The sequence below is a fragment of the Gadus chalcogrammus genome, chromosome 1, assembly GCF_026213295.1.
Source record: "Gadus chalcogrammus isolate NIFS_2021 chromosome 1, NIFS_Gcha_1.0, whole genome shotgun sequence".
NCBI lineage: Eukaryota > Metazoa > Chordata > Actinopteri > Gadiformes > Gadidae > Gadus > Gadus chalcogrammus.
In genome coordinates, this window is record NC_079412.1 from 4,114,032 (window position 1) to 4,122,075 (window position 8,044).

The following is an 8,044-nucleotide window of genomic DNA, read 5'->3' on the forward strand; positions in this document are numbered from 1 at the left end:
TTAAATATTGAACCTTGAATGAGATAGCTTGAATTTATGAATTGGCCGACACATTAGGACGACACAAATTAAGTCGTCATCATCAATGCATGTTCCAATTTTGAGCTTGGTTCGGTCCCTCATCAACTGCTCTCAAATTGATCTAATCGTTAAAACGTATTTACATTGAAAGATGTTTACATTACATGATAAACACAGAAAACACGATTTGCTTCTCATTATCTTTAAAAGTTTCAAGAATTGCACAATGTTTACCAGTATTCCATACAGTAAAACCATAAAGCAAGCTTGATCTGAGCTGGGGGATCCTGCTTCTATGCTTGGTTCTTCAGGTGAAGCATGAGGTCTAGGCCTTCCAGAGGCCCGTGAAGCAGCCAGGGTGTTTCATTGGTCTTCCAGGGCTCAAGGGCAGTCCCCCCAGTGGGCAATGGAGAGGGGGACGGGGTCCCGGATGAGCCCAGCGTGGCGGAGGAAGCCAGGCTGCTGCTCCCATGGGCAGCCTCAGAGTGGCCCGGTCCCTGTGTGGCGGTACCAGGGGCCCTCCAGGGGCCGACTGAGGGGAAGAAGCTGAGGCTGCTGTCACCTTCAGAGGAGGACAGGGGGGATGGGTCCTCCAGGTGGTCTGAGGCCAGAGTTTCACAGAAGCCCCCTGGGGAGTCCCTGAAGTTTTGGAAATTCTAGAACTATCCATTCTGAATAAAAGGGAACAGACACTCGATAAATGTGCATCTCAGTAACAGTGTAGTGAAGAGAATCGGTGACATTGTAAAGGTTTGCTTACTTTAATCATTATCCATTAGGGGTGGGAATCTCTTGGCACCTCACGATTAGATTAGATTCCGATTATGAGCTCAACGATTCGATTCTGAAGCGATTATCAACAACAACAATCGCTTCAGAACAACAATTTTTTTTATGTACATTTCCATGCGTGATTTTCCAAAATATATATATACATCTGGTTATGCTACTCAGACTTTGCTAATCACTTCCTACTTTTGGGATGATCATTAAAGACATCAACAGATTAATTAACTTATCTAATATTTCATAAGAGAGAAAGCTTTTGTCACAAATATGACTTTCTATGAACAATGCAGTAATCAAGGCAGCTTGCATTAGAACACAATATGGAAGCATGCAAAAAATAGGTTTCAGTTATATTTTCTTTCTAATCTTTCTTTTCTATGTCACTGAATCGCAATCGTTTCAAGACTAAATCAAATTCCGATAATAATGTATCTGCATCGAGACAGAATCGTTCTAGCGAGAATCGCGATGCATCGAAGAATCGATTATTTTCCCACCCCTATTATCCATAACAAACTTGAGTAATGTGTCTTCCAAAGAACCCTTTATTGTGCTACACTATATTTGACCAGCAATAAAAAAAAAAAAAGGTGTTGTCGTGCAACTGCTGATTTTAAACATTATTTCCATCACATGTAAAGATTTTGAAATTATTTATTTTTCCCTGTCTTTCCTCCAGGCCGCTGGCTGGCTGGCATCTGCCCCCCAGAAGAGAACCAGTGTTTTTCAGAGTGTCAAATGAAGATGTCTCGGCTAGTTGCTATGGTGACAGATGGCTGAGGGATGCTTGGCTCAGTGCCACCAACTCACAGGCATAAAGGTGTATGTGTTTGTGAGTGTGTGTGTGTGTGTGTATCTGCGTGTGTGCGTGCATGTGTGTGTGTGTGTGTGTTTTTGTTAATGTGTGTATATTTTTGAGTGTGGAATCAGATTGAGATATTAACTACACCCAAATGGATAGTATAAAACTTTATCTATTTGCGGATCTTTTTATATAAATGGTAAATACGATTTAATGGATTTGTCTGTGTATTTTCCCCCTGTCTGTCTGTCTCTCTCTGTGTGTTTGTTCACTTATTTGTGTGCTTGTCTGTGTGTTTATCTGTCTGTCTGTGGGTTTGTCGGTGGGCGTGAGGTGAAGAGAGGATCTCCCCTTCACGAGACAGCACCTATGTGGCACATATTTGGAATAGAAGCCAATAAAACGGCAGCGGGAGTGTGAGAACAGGCTGTGCAGGCGCTGTCCGCCATACAGGGCTGACCACACTGGCACCGCACTTTAGTCCCATTGGCTCGCCTCCGTCCCGCTGGCAATACTTTGGAATGCAATGTGAATATTTTTGTTATGATGCAATAACAGTTTACACAGCAACTAAAATAAACTACTTCAGTAAACTAAACTAAACTAACAACCTTGAGAGCCACAAGTGTCTTGACATCTCTTGTGTTTACAAATTCCTCCCTGGCGGAGCAGGGATGAGCGTGTGTGGGAACCAGGAAGAGCTCAGGTAGTGACACGTATGTGAATATGACTCAGGTATTCAACCCTTTTTCCCCCTCACAAACAGGGCAGAAAGAAGGGGAAGGTTTTGAGGACGTTGGCTGTCTGGTCTTTTGAGGTGTGTGTGTGTGTGTGGGGGGGGGGGGGGGGGGGGGTGACTGGGATGGGAACCAGGTGGTGTGATAACGCATGTTTATGAAAGGTTATATATATTAGGTTATAAAAATATACTAGGACAATTGAACATTACAATAGACAGTAAATGTAGCTAAATGCAGATACAGTTTTACATGAGGATCAAAGTGGGTGGTTGTTAAAGAGGATGCCTCAGCACCCAGCGAGGGATGAGTAGAATGCTCCCACCAGCCGCTCAGCGGCGGTGCAGCTGTTTGTGTTGTAGATAGTAACATGCGGTGACCCTAAATTTCGGTGGGGCAGAAACTACTGGCGTTATGACCACACCCACAACATAAGTTGTGGGTGTGGTCATAACGCCAGTAGTTATATACATATGTATATATATATATATATATATATATATATATGTATATATATATATGTATGTATATATCTATACATATATATATGTGCTTTTCATCACATATCACTCACACCCACGGTCCATAAATCCCCTTGTCCTGTGCAGACACTTGCTCGATAAAGTAGACGTGGGTAACAAAACACAGTGTTTCTTTTTGATTAACCACATAGCCATTTTTTCTATTCATACCATGCTCGGGAGAAACTTCTGTTGTAAGTTTTCCCCCTATCTTTCGTTTGTTGGATAATGTTTATGTCCGGTCTGTGTTGGCCAAGTTGTTTGATTGCTAACTTCTCTTCCAATTTTAACCTCTCACATGTTTTTTTAACAGAAACTCAACACTGTTAATCACAGGGGCACCACCAGTCGCCATATCTGCATCTGATATAGAAACTACGAAAGATTCTCGCGCAATAATTTGAGTTGAAACAACAACAGTGGGGGCAGACTACTTTACGACCATATAGGCGTCTTTTAGGGCGGATTGCAAACCCTGCAATTCCCAGCCTGCAGGGTTATGCGATAAACGTACGGATGAACGCGGCTGCTGAGCTGCCCTGCCCCAACATTGCATGAAATGTTAATCTGAATTAGAATCGCCAGCATCATCCAAAATTTGATGTCAACAGACCAAACATTTTCGGAAAACCTACAAAAACTATAGAAGTTCGCTGCCCCACCTGCCCATATGGACGGCACACACCTGGAGCCCCGTCCCATCAAGCCATACGCCGCCTCCTAAAGAACAAGTACAGAGTTTGTCCAGCCTAAGTCATCTCAGTTAAATCACCCTAAATTCAGAGTTAATTCAATTTGTTAAAGGTTAGTCTAGGGTCAGTCTAAAGTTAGTCAAGAGATAGTTTAGTTAGCACACACAAAGCTATTTCCTTGTTAGTTTTGAGTTAGTTCAGAGTTAGTTCAGAGTTAGTTCCTTGTTAGTCTTCAGTTAGTTCAGAGTTAGTTCCTTGTTAGTCTTGAGTTAGTTCAGAGTTAGTTCCTTGTTAGTCCTGAGTTAGTTCAGAGTTAGTTCATAGTTAGTTCGGGGCCAGATGGCGGGAGAATGCAGACCACTGCTCTGGAGGAATGCTCGTCTTTTCCACACCAGCCCTGCGGTGTGCTGATAAGACGTGCGTTAAAACCATGGATTAAGTCCCGACATTCCCGCTGTAATCTCCCTTTTCTCATACCAGCTGTTACCCCACACCTTTCTCAGCCCAACACCTACCTCACCCGCCCAGACCCTCAGCCCTACTGAAGCCAGTCCTGTTGATGTTGGCCTGGCACTCGGTGGACACAGGCGGACTCATGCTCAACTGCACACACATACCCACACACTCACACACCTCAGATCATCAGCATCATGTCCACAGGATGAACATCCCAGCCAAACGTATCTGCCAGCGTTACAAGCCACTCGCACAGTATTGTTGGATGGCTAGACATCTTAATTAACAACAGGAAAGCATGAGTTTCAAGAAATTTTAAGAAATCTTTCTGAAAAACATCATCCATTCCAGGGGATGGCCCAGGCTCTTGTACTATTTATCCAGGAGACTGATTCCTATTCAATGTACATCGTCAGCTTCTTTATGGGCCTCCAAACAGGAGCTTGTAGCAGCAGGTGGGACTACTCCAGAGGGACATGGGGACTCAGGGGCCCCACTCCAGCTCAGAAAAAGCCATTTCTATGAAAAGGATAACATGAATGCCTAACTCCATGCTGTACAAAGAGACTTCCCTTCCGGCTTCTGAATTAGGTCTTAATTTAAAGACCACGTCCTGCCCACTCTTCAGTGCCCCATACTGCTTCCCTCACAATGAACGATTTCTTTCGGCACCCTTCTCTGAGCCTCTCAGTTTCCCACTCCCCCACTGATCAGAGCAGGGCACTCAGGAGAAACGACATGGACGGTGGGACGTATGGACACACAGGTGCAGCCAGACATGGTCAACAGAACTGCAATGGAATGCTGAATACCAGTTATAGTGCCATCTTTTAGTTTTCTTTAAAGTCAAATCAAACCACAAAGGGATCTTTATCGGTGTATTGTCGTCGTTGGGCCTCTGAATGAAGGGGGTTGTTCTAAAACCTAAGGGGTGGACGAGGTGCCAACCCTGATGAGGAGAAGCAGACGGGAAAGTCCGGCCGGGCTAATTAGAGCGCTCCTAATGTACCAGAGTAAGGTTAGTGTAGCAGCTGAAGGGAGGAGGTGGAGGGAGGGGTGGAGGGGAGGCTGACGGGGTCTAAAGCAGTGGGAAGATCAAGTGCCTGGTCCTGGGTGGTGGTGGTGGTGGTGGTAGTGGGAGAGTGTGTGTGTGGTTAATTTGCAGTTGACTTCAAATTGCCAAAAAGGTGCATCTTCCCAGTGCAGCCCTGCCCCCAGCCCTGTGCCACACACCCTACGAGGTCAGGTCCATCATGGGTGCCAAGCATCATGCAAATCCCACCAGAGGTAAAATGTCTGACAGTGGGGGCCGTCCCGTCACTAATCACCTCCAGTGTGCTTGAGTAGTTCATCATCAAGGATCTCACAGTGGACGGCCCCGCCCCCACCCCCCAGCCGGAGGTCCCGTGTCGTTGGGAACTCTCGTCTCTCGTTAGCCACTCCATGGCTGCGGGTCTTTGATCGGCTCAGCTGACTCCTAAGCTCGGCTTAGTGCGGCAGGGGTCTGGAAAAGTTGTGGGGTGAGCGGGGAGAAGTTCAGAGGTTGGCCCGGCGGTGACGGCCGTGGTATAGGTGTGCATCCCCCCAGCCTGTCACGAGCAGCCCGCTGTGATGGGGATCCTTTTAGGGCTTCATGTTTGTATCTCTGTGTCTCGTGATCTCAGCAATACACAAATACAAAACACGTTAAAACATGAAATGGGACCTGAGTATGGATAGTGGGAGCGTCCTGATACCACTTTTTCCCTTCCGATAGTCATACCGATACCATAGTTTAGGCTAGCTGCCGATACTGATATCTATCCGATACGCTATTATACTCTTGCACAAATAATAATAAAAAATTATATGGAACCACTTTGCTCATGATTGCCAATAAGCCACCTTAAAACATCTCACTTAAGAAAAGTTGAATGGCTTAAATCAAGTGAAAAGATTTGAACAGAGTTCAAAAGTTGAAATGGAGTAAACAATGTAAACATGCACACATTTAAAAAAATGTAAATGGTTGGAAACATAAAGTGAAGAGTTAAACAACTAGCTAAATGGTTAACGTTTGAATACATTTGAAATAATATAGAGGATAGATGATCATCATCATAATTTTTTCCCGCTCGGCGCATTTCATGGCCTTGGGGCGCTTCTGCTGGAGAGTTGGAAGTCTCTGTTCCAGCATCAGCAGGATGTCTGGATTCGACATCACATCGCGACATCAGTCAGGGTTAGGTGCTTTGTCAAAGACACCTCGACACTCTGCTTGGTGAAGCCGGGGATCGAACCAACGACCTTCAGGTTACCAGCCAACCCGCTCTACCACCTGAGCTACTGCCTCCCCAAATGAGATGAGCTGTTACAGCTCATGGTTTTAAATTGTTGAATCAAGTGTGTGCGCTTGTGCGTATGCATAATGCATGCGTGTGTGTCATCCCTTGTAGTAACCAGGTGTTATTGCCGTTATTCTTTGACATAGTCAATCAAGATAAACTCACAAAACGATGAGGCTTGTATGGTTGGACTCATTGTGTCTCTTTCATATGGCATATTGTTTGTGTAGATATCATGACGTGAAAAAGATAGTTTAAATTAGCATTTAGCTTTTACCGGGAGTACATCGGATATGTAAGAAGCAGCTAGACTCCAGCCATATAAATAGGGGTCCCCACACATGAACAGCCGATATATAATAATCATATTTCCCATTGATTAATCATTGGGAATCCAGACACAGCACCGAAACTGCTCTTTTAAAGGTCCCAAATTACATTCTCCTCTCTGCTGTCTCTGGTTACCTCTCCATCCTCATCCTCCTTGACCTCAGCCCTGCCTTCGATACAATCAACCACTCCATCCTCATGTCCCACCTCCAGTCCTCACTTGGCATCACTGGCACCGCTCTCACCTGGTTCATATCCTATCTCTCTGACAGACGCCAATTCATTTCAGTCAACAACTGCAAATCCCCCACCTCTCCAGTCACTCATGGTGTCCCCCAGGGCTCTGTACTTGGTCCCCTACTTTTAATCATCTACATCCTCCCACTCGTTCAAATCCTCTGCCAACATTGCCTCCATTTTCTCTGTTACGCTGATGACACTCAGATCTGCTTCTCCACCAACACCACCTCTGCAGTCACCCATTGCACCCTCACCACCTGCCTCACTGATGTCAAAACCTGGATGCAACACAACTTCCTCAAACTAAATTGCAATAAATCAGAAATCCTCATCATTGGCCCAAACTCCCTCAACTGCCCCACCCAGGACTTCCCACTTAATATTGATGGTTCCATTGTCACCCCCTCCACTCACAACCGCAACTTAGGTATCATCCTTGACTCCATCCTTGACTCCATCCTCTCATTCCTCCCCCATATAAACAAGATTACCAAAACAGCCTTCTTCCACCTCAGGAACATCACTCGTCTGCGTCCCTCCCTATCACTCTCAGCCGCCGAAACTCTGGTCCACGCATTCATTTCATCCCGCTTTGATTACTGTTGCTCCATCCTATACGGCTCATCAAAACACTTACTTAATAAACTGCAATATGTTCAAAACTCCGCAGCACATTTGCTCACATCCAACCGCCGGTCAGACCACATCACCCATGTCCTCCAAGACCTCCACTGGCTTCCCGTCAAATACCGGATTGATTTCAAAATACTAATCATCACCTTCAAAGCCCTCAACAACCTGGCACCCCCCTACCTCTCTGACCTTCTCCACCCCCATACCCCTACCTGTTGTCTCAGGTCCGCCGATGCCAACCTCCTGTACCCCATCAGGACCAACCTCCAATCCTGGGGAGACAGAGCCTTTGCTGCAGCCGCCCCTGCCCTCTGGAATGCCCTACCCAAAGACATCCGCAATGCCAACACTCTTTCATCTATCAAAAATGCCCTTAAAACACACCTTTTCACCCTTGCTTTTAACCTTTAAACTTTTGTTTTGTTTACGTTTGTTTTGTTTAGCTTTTTTCTTTTCTTTTTTTTTTTCTTCTTATGATTTAGCTTATGAAGCGATTGTG